Genomic DNA, 19,108 nt, shown 5'->3' on the forward strand with positions numbered 1-19,108 from the left:
TTGCCATTTAATGTTTTGCACTTGCCTCCTTGAAGTTCTCCATACTGTTGTCTCTGAATTTGTGTTTCATAAATGAAATGCAGTGGGACATTGGAGCAGGCCTCTGGTCTGGCAGCTTCTGCTTGTCAGTTTTCTGCTGAATCCAAGGGTCTGCCCACCCTCCTGCCTTATTCCACCCCAGACTCTATGCAGCTCACTCCCTTGGCCCTCTCCCAACAACTGCTGCTATTCTGCCCCACAACAAGAGCACCAGCACCAGTGTGCCATGTAGAGAGGATTGCAGCCTAATACAATGTGACTATGGTTTTAGGGCAGGACATGGTGGTTGCCATGTTCATTAAGGGAGTGACTCAATAGAGAGGAGCATTTGGCCACAACTATCCAGGGACAGTGTGTACCCACATGGAAAGTGCAATCATTTAGGAGCCACCTCAACTGTGTCTGGACAGGAGACTGGTGAGAAGGGGAGATTGACTCCTCTTCCCCAACTATAACAGGGTATGTCTGAGGGAGACCAGTCAGACAGGAGCCTGACAGCCCATAGGCCACATGCTCAAGTATGCTGAGTCAAAGGGCAAGGAACTGGATATCTGCAAGGGTCTGTACTCACTCATCGGGTATTACAGTGCCCAAGGAGCATGACAGTGAATTTAATAAAAGAGAAAGAGGCACAGAAAGGGGGATGGGAGGAGAGACAAAGAGATGGAGAGAGAGAGAGAGAGGGAGAGAGAGGGAGACGAGAGACTATTGTAGAAAGAAATGCACTTCACATTTTTGTATTTTTAAGAGCAATAAATATCTTTTTCCTTTTGTTCTTTGAGCAAAGGATCTTACATTTTCATTTTGCTCAGGTCCAGGCATTTATGTAGCTAGCCCTGGTTCTAATATCCTTAATTACTTCACATTTCAATCACCCTAGTTCATATTATACCCAAATCACCTTGATGGTTACACTGGGTCATTGTATAAACTTCTCTTTCAAACTTCTACATCTTGTGGATTGCTTCTACAGTTAAAGAATATCAGCTACTATATTTCCAAGGTTTATCTGCAGATAATAACCTTGCTTCCATGTTACTTAAATATACTCTGTCATTCACATGTACTCTCTTGTGCCATAGTTTTTCATGCATGTACCTTTGATTCTCCTCAGTACTTACTCAACATCTTTCCACAGAATGGATGTGCAATAAATGTGGTTAAATATTTAATGCACAAATGAATCCATCAGGAAAGAATAAAGAATGTTTTATGTTTGACCTTATTGAGGTGGGCATCAACTGCAGAAGTGTCTTTCTTCAGCTTACCACAGTAATACCAGAATCAGATGAACAGCCTCCGACAAGTTTCAGTCTGTGGTCTCAGTGTGGTTACTTAGTCATCAATTAGGCAATGTACCCTGGCATCTCTCACCAGCTTCAAATCAATGGGCATCACACAGGAATATGCACCAAGCCCACAGAAACTGGGTGCTGTCTCTCTTTGATAAAGAGAGTTCTTGTTTATTCAACCTAGTACTTTCATTTTGCATTCAAAAGACAAAGCAGCAAGCAGGAGCTTGTTGGGAGAAGAATAAGAGCTGCCAGAAGTAACGGACGGGGGTTCATTCACTTGTCACTTGCAGCCCATTTCTTGTCTGAAGCATCTTTAGCCTCCTAATGGTCTCCCTCCCCTTTCCTGTGTCTGCCTCTCACACACTGAACACTCTCAGACAGCTTTACAATTTGGCTCTGGAATTGTCAAGCAGTAAAAATTCCATTGAGTCTGAAAAATACACACTTCTCCCACCCATGTTTATTAATCAGTTGCTATTTTATGCCTGTCCTTGTCCAACTTATTATACTCCACACTACTCTGGGTAATATTGAGAAGCAGGCAAAGTTGGTTTTTATTCTTTGCTTTCTACATCCCTGGTTCTGTAGTTCTTCCTGAATATATATTAAAAGCCTCATCCCCATTTTTTTAAGGGTTTCTCCTGAGATTCTGTGAGATTGATATTCTCATTTGCACCTGGTTATGACTGACATATCACTTTTTCTGGGAGCATTTGCATTTTAAAATACCTTTCCTAGAGAGGGTAATGTTCAACCTAAAGGAATCAAATCTCCAGTTGTGTAATTTTAGATCCTACAGAGGATAGATGGATGTGGTATTTAGGACAGAGGATTCCTAGTGGCCCTCAAATCACAGTCAGAAAGAATCTGCTCACTACAGATGTTGGAATTATTAGCCCTAATGATTCTCCCTGTCTTGTTACAGAATTAAGAGAGCTTTATTTCAAAAGAAATAAACATTGAACATCTCCTGCCAATGGAGGGAGCCCAGGGAGTTCAAATGGAAAGTGAACAGGAAGAATATTCAGACTATTTTAAGTGGCCTTTCTGGTTTTCTACATGTATGAACTTTTGCTTATTTTTTACAGCTTCTCAGGGGAAGCTTTCAGAGTCAAATGCTTTCAAAGTCAAAACTTATGGGTTGCATCCTCATATTGTGTCCCATGAGTAAGCAGGTAATTCTGACCATGCATTCTTGCAGGAGAAATTGTCTAGAGCCTCCTCATGTCCTGTAAATTAAAATCTTAACATCTTAGCATAGAGCACAAGACCTTCCTACCAATCTAGTCCCCTCTTCTAACCATCCCTTCCTCCCATCTCTGTCATCACCTCCCTTAAGCACATATACTGATGCTTCAGGGGCACTCAAGTACTCAAAGGCCCAGGAACAGGGATGTTTCCATGGGCCTCTCTCTACACATTTTCTTGGACTATTTGATCTTGAACTGCCTGGCAAATCATCTTAATTCTTTAAGTCTCAGGAACCTTCCATCCCTTTTACCTATGGTCTTAGACAGTACATGTCTATATTTAGACAGCATTAAATATGTCACGTTGCACTGGCTGTGCAGCTACTCACAGGACTAAGCTCCTTGCACTTTCCTGCTTCCATAATTTTACTACTTAGCACAGAGCCTGGCACATAGCAGATATTAAAAACTTATTTGATGACTCGTTGAACGAATGAAGTTAAAACTGAGAATACTACATGGCTTTCATTTTTTAAGAGTAATGGAACTTCCCTTTTAGATTCCTAAAACAGAGGCCAGAAAATCACAACCAGTAGGTCAAATCTGACTCACTACTTGTTTTTGAAAATAATGTTTTATTGGAACACAGACATATCCATTTATTTAAGGATGGTCTATGGTTGCTTTTGCACTCCAACAGCAGAGCTACAACAAAGACCATATGAGCCACAAAGCTTAAAGTTTGACTATCTGTAGTACTTGCTCCTTTAAAGCAAAAGTTTGCCAACTCTTGCCTGAGGGGAGAGGGAGGAAACAAAAAAAGGAAAACTAGAGTGGGATGTGAAATGGGGGAAGAGAAAAGAGACTTGGGAGGGTAGATAAGCAATTAAAGCATGATGATGGCCTTCAATTTTCTCTGTCTTTAAAAGGAGGCCCTATTTCTATGTTTCTTCTCAGATCACTGGAGTCCTGAGAAAAGGTGGAAAAATGACAGAAAATTTGCAATAGGAGCCTGGAACACAAGGGTAATGTTGTCAACTGTTTACTAAGTCAAAGAGAAGGGCAAAGCAGAAGTTGGTAAAATCACTAATGACTAATAATAATTGTAGCAGAGAGCTTTTCAGGTGCCCCATTAAAAAGAATGTTTTGTTCTAATAAATACCAGGCTAATAGTCTGTTCTCAGAGCCCCCCATTTCTGCATTTTATTATTAATGAGCCATCTAAAGACTGTGCAGTATTTATTTCCTTAAGAGACTCATCACTCCCCATTTCAGCCTATTATTTAAATATATGGCATGGTGTGAAAAGCTTGAAAAACAGGCCAGTGAATCTTCTCTGTTCCTTTTCCGATAGTCTATGTCACCATTTTAAGACAGGAAAGTATGAGAACTGGATTGACAAAAGAACAGGTTCTTCTACTTTTAATAAGAAAAAGATCACAGAAACTGAGAAGTATTGCTAAAACCAGTAGATATTATTTCTAGATATTTTTGTTCCCCCAAAATCATTTAGACACTAATAGTTCCCTTGTCCTGTTATTTAACCTTTGGAAAGATCAGTTCTTGGCTTGTCAAAATAGAAGGAATCAGGACTCTATAGGCTTACATTAGAACTCAGGACTTAACTTATTTTATCTCATAATTCATTTTCTTTTTATTTTCTGTTATTCAGAAAATAAAAAACTTTCATAGAAATGAGAAAATTACCCAAAGCTCTTAAATTAGTCATTTTGTGGGCTAAGACCATGGCACAAGTGGTAGAGCTCCTGCCTAGCAAGTACCACTTACACAACAAAGGACTATTGTGGATAATCAGTTTTTCCAGATAGGTGATAATATACTGTTGTTTCTTATGGCAAGGTATTAAAAACTATTCTTTCCATATCCACAAAACCATCTACCTTAAAAAAAGAAAGAACAATAACAACCCCCCCAGTAATTCCTTAATATTATATAATACCATCAAACATCCAGTCTGTCCAAATTTCTCCAGCTGTCTCATAATTGTTGGGTGGAACAAATCTTACTCTCTTTAATCTTATAGGCTTTTTCATAATCTTGTTTTATCCACAGTAATTTATTTGTTAAGGAAACCAAGTTTTTATACTATATGATTCCAACATTCTGAATTTTGCTGGTCTTGTCCTTTTGGCTTCCTTTAAAATGCTACCCTGTATTTTATGTAGTTAAAACTCTAAGTTTTCAATTTTTTAAAAAAAATCTTGGTCCTTTAGAGATGCATACTGATAAAATCATAAAAGTTCTAGAATTTTCATCAAACTAATATAGTGCAGAGTCAGTACAGAGAGAAGGAAGCAAGATTGGCATGATGGTAATTGTTGAATCTGGATGATGGGTACATGGATCTTATGTTTCTTCCACTTTGGCACACCTTTAAATTTTGTTGTAATTAAAAAGTTAAACATTGGGTTGGGGTGTAGCTCAGTGGTAGAGATTTGTGTAGCATGCAGGAAGCCCTAGGTTCAATCTCAACTACCAAAAATGTTTAATATTATATAATAGAAGGCAGAAGAGGGTGGGGGAGAGGGGCAGGAAGGAGAAAAGACCCAAACAATGTATGCACATGTGAATAAAAAATTTTAAAAAAAGAAAAAATATATAATAATAAATATATATAAATCACAACCCCTAAGAAGTACATGAGATTTATGTGCTGACCTAGTAGAAGCAGATCTATTTCCTCTAGCCCAAACTTTCTGCTTGAGTTTAGCTACACCTGCTTATTATTGTTAGGTTTTTAGTATTAACACAGTAAATTCAGGGTGAAAAAGGCGGTGGTGAAAGTCTGAGACTCACTGACCTGCAGAATTTGAGTTAGAGTTGAGCTTGCTTTCTTTCTTTTTCTCTTTCTTTTTCTTTCTTTCTCATTTCTTTTTCTTTCTTTCTTTCTGTGACTGAGATTAATGAAGGTCAGAATGAGCTTGCTTCTTAGACACTTCCAGCTCTTAATATGACACAGAAGAAAGGAAGTTGTCATTTTTGAAGCTGGAATGAGGGGGTTATGTTCATTTGGTGGGACAACAGTACACAGTTTTATCTTCCTGTCCTTATAGGAATCCATTAATGTTGTTTCAGTAGAGTGGAACCCCTTGTAAATGAATCTGAGAGTTAATAGTTAACTTTTATTCTACCACATCAGCTGCCCAAAAGCTATGGGATATCCCATTTGCTGAGAGTCACATGATGCTTATTGCCAGGCTCAGGGTACCCTTTCCCCATCTTAGAGATGGATTCTTATACTCACTACTCACTTTTCCTGGATAGTGCTTTTCCTGATCACCTCCTTGACTACTTATGCTCAGTCTTCTTTTAGATCTCACTGGGCACCAGCTCAACATGGCTGCAAATACTTCCCTTGAAGGGTAACTAGTGTTTCTTTTGATGCTCTGATTTTGACAATTAACCTATTGTTCCGTTATTAATCCCACATCCTTTGTGTCTTAAAATCAATTTTAGTTACTTCTAATATCCTAAAACCTTGACCTTGTCATAATTATTTGAAGGCTGATGTTGGATGGTCATATTGCTTACACTTTTATTTTAAAATTCTGATTATATTATCTTTCCCAATATCAATAAATAATATCCCAGAAAATTATTTAACCCATTATAAATGTTACTAATGTATTATGAAAAGCTATACATGACCCAACACACAACTGGAAAATATTTTGCTTTCTTCTCTGATTTCTACTTCAGTACACATCTGTGTTTCTGTATTTCTAGAATGTCTTTTGTATCAACATTAGTCTGGAAAGCTCCAATTTCACTTCCAACTTTCATGGGCTCATGTCCTGCCCCCACCTCCTGTTGTCACTAACCCTTGCTGACCTCTTCTCTGTAGGTTAGCACAACAGCAACCCCAACATCACTATAGATTTTCACTTGTTTTCTAATTGTTTATGGAAACACATAAGTTATGAAATATCTGAAACAGCACTGTCCAGTAGATCATTCAGTGGTGAGGGAAACATCCAATAGAGTAGCCATTGACAGCACATGGCTACTGAGCACTTGAATGCTTAAAAAGAAGTATGGCTGATGAATTTTGATTAGTTTCACCTATGCATTTGGAGGATGAACTCCTCTTAAAACCACTTTTAAAAATGTCAAGTCTCAGTGTTTTTCTCTTCTTTGAACAATGGACCATATTTTTTCTCAGAAAAACATAAACTAGATGGATAACCCTTTATAGTAATCCATTTTCCTAGTTATTTCTGTTAAATACAAAAAACATAACTTGTGTTCAGTAACCCATGGAGAAAACAAGTAGTCAGCTAGTTGGGATCCCCTTTCCCAAAACACATGTAGTTAAGAACATACTCAAAGTCATTAATGAGATGTTACCCAGACAATGATCAGAATATGAATTTTAGTTTAGCACACAAATAAAATATCAGTAGAAGACACTGGAAACCTCTAGGTCAGAAGCTCCAGAAAAGGAGAACCAGGCTTATTAAGACAATGTGGCAATTGATGAGGAGGCTAAGTCCTGCTGAGAAGAGGACCCATGACAAACAGCAAAGGTGAAATAAAGCAAGGAATGCCATTATTCCTTACTTGCATCAGTATCCTTTCTTCAAATATTTGTTAAGTAATTCATAGAATATCAATATTTTAGCAGAAGGTAAATGTCACAGGAGACAGATAATGTGAACATGAGTACTGTAACAATGAATGGCTTACATTAAAAGTAGCCATATCGACTTCCCTCTATGAAGAATAAGTTAATCATATGCAAATTAAGTGAACTGGGCTTCCTAAAAAAAAATCCTCTATTTAGAAGGTTTTTGGTACTTCAAAGGCCCAGGCTATTTTTAATAACTAGACTCCATGTCCAATTTACCTTAGTGTCCATCAATACAGCACCTCAAATAACAAGAAATACACAAGCCCATGTCCCCCAAGCTCAGCATGTTGTTTTCACATAGCTGTTTCCCAGGCCCACTTACTTTCTCTGAGCTCATGTCCCTCCTGAGTTTTATAGAATGAGTGAAAATCATCAGTAACATTAACAATTATTATTTTCTCATTCTTATTGAGTTTAAGTATATGCCAAGAACTGTTTTAAATAATTAACATTCATTAAAAAAAAGTCTTTTTGACCTCACAAAAACCCCAGGAAAGATAGGTCTTATTTTCATAATTTGAAGACAATGGCCTGGAAGTATGGTTCAAGTGACAGAGCACCTGCCTAGAAAGCATGAAGCCCTGAGTTCAAACTCCAGTACCACTGCCAAAAAATTCATAATTTGCAGATAAGGAAAATAAGCACAAATAGTTTAATGTTTAACAATAAAAAAGAAAACAGGAGATATCAACTTGAACTGAATACTATGCAGCCATTATACTCACGCTCTATATAAATATTTAGTCAATTGAGAAAGTTCCACGATACACAAAGGCCAGCACCAGTAGTGTACTATTAAGGTACTCCTTATGGAATGGAAATGAAGAGGAGAGAGAAGGGAAGATAGAGACAGAAATCAGAAAGGTACTAATCAAATTTTAACATATTTTGCTTCTAGATAATGACTTTTCTGTGCTTGTTATGATTTGTACAGTTTTTAAAATGTTTTACAGTGAACATATACTATTTTAATAATTAAAAATTCAATAATTTTTAAGTATGGTCTACCTGATATCTTTCCAACATTTAATCAAAATCTGGTTACTAAGTTAATTTATTCATTCAACAAATACTTATGAAAAGAATTAGGCTCTTAAGATACTGCCACTGAGTAAGACTGACAAAAACCATGTCCTAAACATTGGCATTTAAATGACAGAAGACATAAATAAACCATTAAATAAATACAAAAATAAGATAATTTCATAACATAATAAATACTATGAAAGAAAAAACAGATCATAAACAGTAACTAGTGGGAATGTTGTTCTAAGCAGAAGACCTCTCTTAGGAGACATTTGTATTGAGATCTGAAGTGTGAAAAAGAACCATTTAGTGAAACTGAGAAAGGGTAGTGGCAGAAGGTATGGTAATAAAATGCCCCAAAGTTGGAAAACAAGCTTAGAAAGTTCAGTGTAATAGAGAAAATCTTGAGGCTAAAACAAAATAAGCAATGGGGCATAGTAGCAATAGCCAGCCCAAAGAAGGCTCCCTAAACATATCAAAAAGGTTGGGCTATTATTTAGTTTGATGGGAAGGGAATCATTGACATGGTGTTAGTCAGACAAGTGACATGATTACATCTTTAGGAAAAAAAAAATCACTCTAGTCATTTTGTGAGCAATGAACCATGGAATTCAGAAATAAAAGACTATAGCCAATACCAAGGCTTATCCTATAATTTAGACTAGAGATGATCGTAGCTGGGAAAGAACAGTGGCAGTAAAAAGGAATAGAAGCAAACAGGTTGAAGAATGTTTTCAGGGCTAGAGGTGTAGCTCAAGAGATAAGTGGTGCCTGCCTAGCAAGCACAAAACCCTTGTACTGGGAAAGACATCTTGTCAAGGTATAGCATCTGGGACCTGATATTTTGGATGCAAAGAATAAGAAAAAAAGTAAAAAATAATGCGTGGAAATCAGTGGAATAGATGGTGATATAATTTCCTGACATGAAGGAAGTTTAGTAAGAGATTAGATCATAGAAGAAAAATTGGAAGAAAGGATGCCATTTTAAAAATGTTAAACTAGAAATGCTTATTAACTATCCGTGTGGATTTATAAATAGTTAGATATAGGAATATAGGATCCATTTAGAATTTATGTAAGTGTATTAGTCATAAGCATTTTAATTAAATCTAGAAGTCTTGGTACTAAATTATCTTCTCTTCTGAAAATAAGTTATAGCCAGATTAGAAATAGACATGAGACTGTAATATAGGATACTCTTACATTTAGAAACAAGATAGGGGAAGAAAAACCAACAAAGGATACTGACAAGGGAAGCCATATTTCACTCTGCAATGTTTTCTATTTTTCCATATATGACATATGTATATATCTTAAATTTATTCCTAAACATTTTATTTTTAATGTTATGGTACTATTTCTAAATTTTTTTGTCCCTAGTATTTCAAATACAGTTCATTTCTACTGTTTCATAAGGGCATATTAAAGTACATATTTTAAGTGAATCTATACATATCATCATTGGTTCTATCATGAAACATATCAATATCTTTATTTTGCCTTCTTTCCTAAAGGATAGTCTTACTGGATAAAGAATTCTAGGGTCATGGTGTCTTTCCTTCAGTGTTTCAAAGTTGTTGTTCCACTGTTTAGTAGCCTCCATATTTTCTGATAAGAAGTCAGTGATTTTTAAAATATTGCTCCCTGATATGGAATTTGTCATTTACTCCTCACTGCTTTCAAGATTGTCTCTGTTAATGGTTTTCATTAGTTTGATTATCATGTGCCTAGGTAAGAATTTCTTCTCATTTATCTTTTGTTGGTTCACTAAGCTTTTTGAAACTGTAAATTTTGTTTTCATCAAATTTTGGAAATTTGAGGTAATTGGTTCTTCAAGTATTTTCCTGATCTATTTTTTCTTTCTTTTCCTTAAGAGACTATAATTACAGATAAATTAGATGTTTTGATGCTCTCCTTCAAGTTGTTGGGACTCTGTTTATTTTTTCAATCTTTTTCTGCTTATACATTCTCTATTTATCCATTTTTATTTTCATAGACTCTTTATAGCATCTCCATGCTGCTTTTAAGTCCATCAAATGAATTTTTAATTAGATCTTTTTTTTTCAATTCTAAAAATATCATTTCATCCTTTAAAAAATTAATTTTATTTTGATTGACACATAATATTTATACCTTCTTATGAGCTATGGTGTGATGTTTTGAAAGGGTAATTAGCATACTTACCACCTTAAACTTTTATCATTTATGTATGGTAAGTACATTAAAAAAATCCTCCTACTTTAAGACATACAATAAATTATTATTAGTAATGTACACACTTTATGAATCATAGAACACATAACTTATTCCTTGAATCTAACTGTAACATTGTACTTTTGATCAACCTCTCCTCATCCCACCACCTAAGAAAAAAAGATGTTCGCCCTAACAGGTGCAGTGTACAAGGTGTCTGTGTGCTATGCAGCTTCAAAATTAGATTGAAATTCAAGGCACAGAATTAGGCTTATTACTTTGTCTACACATTGAGGAAAAACATTCAGGGCATTAAACATTTCGTGTAAGTGCACTGAAGTTTTGTGAAGATGGAAATTTGAACATTTTCTGTATAAATAACTTTTTAATTCCAATTTTCAAAACCTGAGATTATGCTGTCACTTTTGCATGGTGTGTGTATGTAGGTGTCTCATGAATGGAATTTGCTTTGTTATTTAGCATATGCAGTTCCTTGCATTTTTCTAAACATATTTTGTAAACAGATTATGTATTTCTTCACTAAAAAGCACAGCTTAGAAAAATTATAAAAAAAAAAAAAAAACAGGATGGGATGCAATGAGCTTGTAGTCCCAGATATGGAGGAGGGTAAAGCAGGAGGACTGCTTAAATTCAGGATTTCAGGACCAATCTAGTCAACATAGCAAAAACCCATCTCTAAAATACAAAGGTAAACTGAAATGCCAATATCTATCCCCCTGTCCAAAAGTTCACATTTTTTTTCTTTATTCATTTATTCATATGTACATATATTGTTTGGGCCATTTCTACCCCCTGCCCCCTGCTCTCACCCTCCACCCCACATGCTTCCAGGTAGAACCTGTTCTGCCCTTTTTTCCAATTTTGTTGAAGAGAAGACATAAGCAATAATAACAAAGATACAGCATTTTGCTTCAGATAAGGATAGCTATACAGAGACATTCCTAGCATTGCTTCCATGCACAAGTATATTACAACCTGAATTGATTCACCTCTACCTGACCTCTTCTCTAGTCCCAGTCACCTGCTCATAGTGACCTCTGTTGTTTTAAGGTTACTGTATTAGCTCCTCTGCAGTGGGGACATCAAACACTTTCAAGTTTTGGTTTCCGACCTATCCCCATTCTTTCCATATGTGCTCTCCACTTAGCTTGTGATCCAAGTCCAACAACATTACTGCCTTTGCCCTAGATCTAAAATCCACATATATGAGGGAGAGCATACGATTTTTGGTCTTCTGAGCCTGGCTAACCTCGGTTAAGATGATGTGCTCCAGTCCATCCATTTACTTGCAAATGATAAGATTTCATTCTTCTTCATGGCTGAATAAAATTCCATTGAGTATAAATACCACATTTTCTTAATCCATTCGTCAGTAGTGGGGCATCTGGGCTGTTTCCATAACTTGGTTATTGTGAATAGCATTGCAATAAACATGGGTGTGCAGGTGCCTCTGGAGTAACCTGAGTCGCATTCCTTTGGGTATATCCCTAGGAGTGAGATTGCTGGATCATATGGCAGATCTATGTTTAGATATTTAAGAAGACTCCATATATTTTTTCCAGAGTGGTTGCACTAGCTTGCATTCCCATCAGTAGTGTATGAGGTTTCTGTTTCCCCACATCCTCACCAACACCTGTTGCTGATGATGTTTTTGATGATAGCTATTCTAACAGGGGTGAGGTGGAATCTTAGTGTTGCTTTGATGTGCATTTCTTTATGGCCAGAGATGGTTGGCATTTTTTCATGTGTTTTTTGGCCATTTGAGTTTCTTCTTTTGAAAAAGTTCTCTTTAGTTCAATTGCCCATTTCTTTATTGGTTCATTGATTTTGGTTGAGTTTAGTTTTTTGAGCTCCCTGTATATTCAGGTTATCAGTCCTTTGTCTGATGTATAGCTGGCAAATGCTTTCTCCTACTCTGTGGGTGGTCTATTCAGTTTAGAGACCATTTCTTTTGTTGTGCAGAAGCTTTTTAATTTTATGTAGTCCCATTTGCCCATCCTTTCACTTAGTTGCTGAGCTACTGGGGTTCTATTGAGGAAGTCCTTGCCTATACTTATTGCTTCCAGAGTATTCTCTGCTCTTTCCTGTACTAACTTCAGAGTTTCAAGTCTGATATTAAGACCCTTGATCCATTTTGAGTTGATACTAGTACAGTGTGATAAACATGGATCTAGTTTCAGTTTTTTGCAGGCAAATAACCACTTTTCTAAGCCACATTTGTTGAAGAGGCTGTCTTTTCTCCATCGTATATTTTTGGCACTTTGTCAAAAATAAGGTGGACATAGCTATGTGGATTCTTATCTGGGTCCTCTATTCTATTCCACTGGTCTTCATGTCTGTTTTTGTGCCAGCACCATGATGTTTTTATTGCTATTGCTTTGTAATATAGTTTGAAGTCAGGTATTGTGATACCTCCAGCATTGCTCTTTTTGCTGAGGATTGTCTTGGCTATTTGTGGTCTTTTGTATTTCCAAATTAATTTTAGGGTAGATTTTTTCAATGTCTTGTGATGAAATTCATTGGGATTTTTATTGGAATTGCATTAGACATGTAGATTGCATTTGGTAGTATAGCCATTTTTACTATGTTGATTCTACCAATCCATGAGCATGGGAGTTCTCTCCACCTTCCTCGTCTCTTCCTCGATCTCTTTCTTCAGGGTTTGTAGTTATTCTTATAGAGGTCATTCACATCCTTTGTTAAGTTTACTCCTAGGTATTTGATTTTTTTTTTTGAGGCTATTGTAAATGGAATTGTTTCCATATATTCTTTCTCAATTTGTTTGTTGTTGGTGTATAGAAAGCTAATGATTTTTGTAAGTTGGTTTTGTATCCTGCCACCTTGCTGTAGCTGATAATGGTTTCTAGGAGTTTTTGGGTAGAGTTTTTTAGGTCTTTAAGATATAGGATCATGTTGTCTGCAAATAGGGATATTTTGACAGTTTCTTTACCTGTTTGTATTCCTTTTATTTCTTCTTCTTGCCTATTGCTCTGGCTAGGAATTCCAGTACTATGTTGAATAGGAGCGGGGATAGTGGATACCCTTTTCTCTTTCCTGATTTTAGGGGAAATGGTTTCAGTTTTTCACCATTAAGTATGATGTTGGCTATAGGTTTGTCACATATAGCCTTTATGATGTTGAGGTACAGTCCTTCTATTCCTAGTTCTCTTAGAGCTTTTATCATGAAGTGGTGTTGGATCTTATCTAAGGCTTTTTCTGCATCAATTGAGATGATCAAGTGGTTTTTGTCTTTGCTTCTATTAATTTGCTGTATTACATTTATAGATTTGTGTATGTTGAACAACCCCTGCATCCCTGGGATGAAGCCAACTTAGTCATGGTGAATGATCTTTCCGATATGTTGTTGATTTCGGTTTGCCATTATTTTATTGAGGATTTTTGCACCAATGTTCATTAAGGAGATTGGCCTATAGTTCTCCTTTTTGGAGGTGTCTTTGTCTGGTTTTGGGATGAGTGTAATACTGGCTTCATAAAATGAGTTAGGCAGTGTTCCTTCCCTTTCTATTTCATGGAAGAGTTTAAGGAGAGTTGGCATTAGTTCTTCTTTAAAGGTCTGATAGAATTCAGCAGAGAATTAGGTCCTGGACTTTTCTTTTCTGGAAGACTCTTTATTGCTGCTTCAATTTCATTTTGTGCTATAGATCTATTCAGTGGATTAATATCCTCTTGGTTCAATTTTGGATGGTCATAAGTATCTAGAAATTTGTCCATTTCTTCAAGATTTTCAAATTTATTGGAATATATGTTCTCAAAGTAGTCTCTGATGATTCCTTGGATTTCCTTGGTGTTTGTTGTTATCTCCCCTTTTGCATTTCTGATTTTACTGATTTGGGTTTTTTTCTCTCCTCATTTTAGTCAGATTTGCCAGGGGGCTGTCAATCTTGTTTATTTTTTCCAAGAACCAGCTTTTTGTTTTGTTGATTCTTTGTATTTATTTGTTTGTTTGTTTCTATTTAATTAATTTTGGCCCTTATTTTTATTATTTCTCTTGCTTGTTTTGGGGGTTGCGTGTTCTTGTTTTTTTAGGAGTTTGAGATGTAGCATTAGGACATTGATTTGGGATCTTTCTGTCTTTTTAATATATGCACTCATGGCTATAAACTTTTCTCTTAGGACTCCCTTTGCTTTGTCCCATAGGTTCTGGTAGGTCATGTTTTCGTTTTTGTTAACTTTCAGGAAGCTTTTAATTTCCTCTTTTAGTTCATCAATGACCAACTGATCATTGAGCAATGTGTTGTTCAGCTTCCAATTTTTTGCAAGTTTTCTGCTATTGTTTTTGTTGTTGAGTTCTAGTTTTAATGCATTGTGATCAGATAGAATGCAGGGGATTATTTCTGTTGTCTTATATTTGCTGAGGCTTGCTTTGTGCCCTAAGATATGATCAATTTTGGAGAAAGTTCCATGGGCTGCTGAGAAGAATATATATTGTGTGGAAGTTGGATGAAATATTCTGTAGACATCATCTAGGTCCATTTGATCTATTGTATGATTTAGTTCTAGAATTTCTTTATTGATTTTTTGTTTGGATGACCTATCTATCGGTGATGGGGGTTATTAAAGTCTCCCACTACCACTGTGTTGAAGTCTATATGTGATTTTAGGTCCTTCAGAGTATGTTTGATGAAATTGGGTGCACTGACATTGGGTGCATATAGGTTGATAACCATTAGTTCCTTTTGGTGTATTTCTCCTTTTATTAGTATGGAGTGTCCTTCTTTATTTCGTTTGATCAATGTAGGTTTGAAGTCTACTTTGTCTGAGATAAGTATTGCTACTCTTGCCTGTTTCCGGGGCCATTGGCTTGGTGAATCTTCTTCCAGCCTTTCACCCTCAGCCAGTGCTTGTTTCTGTCGATGAGATGGGTCTCCTGTAGGCAGAAGATTGTTGGATCTTCCTTTTTAATGCAGTTTGCCAAAAGGTGTCTTTTGATGGGGGAGTTAAGTCCATTAACATTCAATGTTAATATTGATATGTATGTGGTGATTCCTGTCATTTAGTTGTTTTTGTTGTTTAAGGATTTGATTGTGTGCAGCTGAATCAATGTTACTCTCTGATTCCTTATCTTTTCTTCTCCTGTGGTTTGGTACTGTCCGTCCTCTCATGGTTTTGTTTGCTTTCATTTTCTGTGTGCAGACTTCCTTGAAGAATCTTTTATAGTGGTGGCTTGGTGGTCATATATTGTTTTAATTTCTGCTTATTGTGGAAGTCTTTTATTGCTCCATCTATTTTGAATGATAAATTTGCTGGGTAGAGTACCCTAGGTCTAAAGTTATTTTCATTCAGTGCCCAGAATACCTCACTCCATGCTCTTCTTGCTTTTAAGGTTTCTGTTGAGAAATCTTGTGATTTTGATGGGTTTACCTTTTTATGTTATTGGTTTTTTCTCTCTTATAGCATCCAATATTCTTCTCTATTCTCTGTGCTTGTTGTTTTAATTATAATATGTCGTGGGGTATTTCTATTTTGGTCAAGTCTGTTTGGTGTCCTGGAGGCTTCCTGTAGTTAAAGGGACATTGTTTTTTCTAGATTTGGGAAATTTTCTGTTATCATTTTGTTGAATATATTTTTAATCCCTTTTGCTTGCATCTCTTCTTTTTCTTTAATGCCCATGATTCTTAGGTTTGGTTTTTTGATGGAGTCAGTGAGTTATTGCCTATCCCTGTCACAGGTCTTGTGTTGTTTGACTAATAGTTCTTCAGTTTTTCAATTTTCATTTTACCTTCAAGTTCTAAGGCTCTGTCCTCTGCTTGTTCTAGTCTTCTGGAGTGGCCTTCCATTGTGTTTTGTGATTCTATTCCATTCTTTTTTCTGAGGTATCCATATCATGGGTCACTACCTCTTTAATATTTTCTATTTTTGTCTTTAATTCACTTATCTCTCTATTTGTACTCTGTTTCACTTTGGTATTTATTTAGGGCACCTATGAGTTCATTTATTTGTTTCTATATCTTCTTGTATTCTTCATTTTTGATGTCTTGAAATTTCTTGAGTGTCTCTTGTATGTTTTGGTTAACCATGTCTAACAACCTCTCCATAAAATTATCGGTGATTACTTGCAGGATTTCTTCTTTGTGGATGTTCTTGTGGGCATCACTGGGTTCCTTGGCATCATTTATCTTTGTTTTGTTGCAGTCTGGAACTGGGTATCTGTTTTCTTCATTTCCCTCTGAATCCTGTATTAAATTATTTTTGGGGTGAGAATGGTTTCCATCCCCTTTTCTTCTTCCCATTGCTCCCTTTTCTTCTTCCCATTGCTCCATTTGGTACTATGCAACTATGTTCTTCATAGGCTAGTTGGTGATTTCTGTCACCTGTTTCTTTCCCTTGGTTTGATTTTGTTTTGTGACTGTATTGTGTGTGTGTTATTTCTGTCCCTGGTCTGGGTGTAATTTAGTTAACTCATTCACAATAATAAAACTAACAACAACAACAACAAAAAAAAAAAAAGCAAAGAAATCAACAGGGAGAGATGAACAAACAAACAGAAACAAAACAAACAAAAAACTCCAGGTTCACAAACAATAGAATTTCAGTCTTAGTTTAAGTTCTGGTGTTACTCCACCAGCATCTACTCCTGGTGTTGGTATTTAAGCTGAAGCTCTGTTGTAGTCTCTCCAGGTGGATGGGTAATGTTGTTTTATTTTTCTTATGTCTTTCAGCTGCAGCTGCTTGGTCAGCTCCTCCCTCAGTGAGGTATGGCAGGTTAAGTTTGTATGTTGTTCTCAAATTCCAGAGATCAGCTCTGGAGCCCACCAGCTGTCCCACTGTTTGGTCTGCTGAATGTCTCCCAAGCAGGTTTGTGGCAGCCCTCCTGTTTTCTCAGTGTAGTGTGGCATGGAGAAGCTTTCTATGGGCTAGGGGTTCAGGGTGTCGAAGTTTTGATCCTTGGGGCTTTATTTCCATCAAGTGTGGCTCTAGCATCTCAGTGAGGTTTTTGATTCATGGAGCTCATGCTGTGTGCTTCTGTACCCTAGTCGCCATCTTGGTTCCTCCCCACTTAGTCAAAAGGTCACATTCTTTTTCATAGTTTTGTTTCATTTTGTTTTGTTTTAGCAGGCAATTAATTTGGTTGGTCTCAAAAGCTAAACTCTTTCTCTTGAGCAATAGCTCAACTCTCAGCTCAACTCTTTTTATTCTACTCTCCTTATCTCCTTTGCTTGCATGCTTCAAGGACTAGTCAGATATTTAGACAAACTTCATACACAGATACTGGTTTCCCCTTGCCTGTCTCCTTTTCAGAATCCCTCAGCCCTTCCCTTCACAGTAGTTGTGTTCACTGTGAACACCATATTCTCATTCTTCAGGTTTCCTATTGGCATTTTATCCACTTTGCATGGTGGTAACTGTAGCCCAGCCTCAGGCTAAAAGCCATAAAAATTGGAAACTCCCTCTGTGTTTCCTACTTCCAAGTGTTGAATTTCTCCATAATTTGTGCAACCCTTTCTCTTCCTACTAGCTTCAAGTAGGTGACTTTTGGCATGACATACTATGTACATAATTGTCATCTGGGAAAGTAGAGGTCAATGTGGCAATAGTCACACCAGATATGGAATTTCTATGGTGTTTGTATATTAGCCATGTGCTCTGCAACCTTGACAAGTTAACTTGTTCTAATAGTTTTGATACATATATTAGGATTCTTTAAGTACATGACTGGTCATCAAATAATAAAATATTTTAATCTTTGTGCATTCAACATGCCTTATTTTTTTCCTTCATGCACATTAATTTTCTACCTAGAGTCAAAAGTGATGACAGCAGACATCCTTACCTTCTTCTTGATGTTAGAGGGGTGGCATTTAGTCTTTCTACCGATGAACTTGCTGTCAGCTCTACTTAGTCCTAGGTGCCCATTTTCAGTTTGGGAGTTCCTTCTATTCCTAGTTCACTAAGAGCTTATTATGATTGAGTGTTAATTTTTGTCAAATAGTGTTTCTGCATATATTGAGCTATTTATGAATCTTTCCTTATTCTGTTAATGTGGAAAATAATGCAACCAATCTTAAAATGTTAAATAAGTCTTACATTTCTGAAATAAACTCCACCCAGTTTTGATATCGCATCTGTTTAATATAGTTCTGGAATTAATTGTCTAATATTTTGCTAAGATTTTTGTGCTATTTACAAAAAATTGCTACTATTTACTACTATTTGACAAAAATTATTAAATCGCAATTTTTCCTATTTCAAAGCCAGAAATCTTTTTTCTGGTTTTGGTAATATTGGATTTATAATGAGTTTAGAATCACTCCCTCATCTTCTATTTGTGAAGAACTCATAATAATATTTCTTAAATGTCTGATAAAATTAACTAGTGAAGCCAGATAGGCCTGCAGACTTCTTTGTGGGAATATTTAAAAGGATATCTTAAAGTACTTTGATAGACATGTAGATATTCAGATTTTTCTATCTCTTTGTGTGTCAGTTTAGGGAATTTTTTTTCAAGAAGTGTGTCTATTTCTTCAAAGCTGTAAGCCTATTTCTGTTTTTAATATCCTTTCATTATTATGCTAGTATAGAAAGTGGTTTGTTTTCCCTCCTTTTTAACTTCTAATATGGGTAAGCGTGTCTTCTGCCTTTCTTTGTGGTAAGAATAGAGTTTTATCAACTTTGATGATCTTACCAAGGAACCAACTTTGAATTATGTAAACAGTGTGATTTAAGGTTAAGTT

The 19,108-nt window shown here is 36.2% G+C and overlaps 1 long non-coding RNA gene across 1 annotated transcript in view; it reads left to right on the forward strand.

Annotated features, from left to right (window-relative positions):
* LOC141425471 (uncharacterized) overlaps positions 1-19,108 on the forward strand; it is a 334,038-nt gene that overhangs the window by 41,012 nt on the left and 273,918 nt on the right. The window contains exon 2 of the long non-coding RNA XR_012450477.1: positions 3,482-3,549. This is a non-coding gene — a long non-coding RNA (uncharacterized lncRNA). The remainder of the gene's footprint in view (positions 1-3,481; positions 3,550-19,108) is intronic.

The sequence above is a fragment of the Castor canadensis genome, chromosome 8, assembly GCF_047511655.1.
Source record: "Castor canadensis chromosome 8, mCasCan1.hap1v2, whole genome shotgun sequence".
Classification (NCBI taxonomy): domain Eukaryota; kingdom Metazoa; phylum Chordata; class Mammalia; order Rodentia; family Castoridae; genus Castor; species Castor canadensis.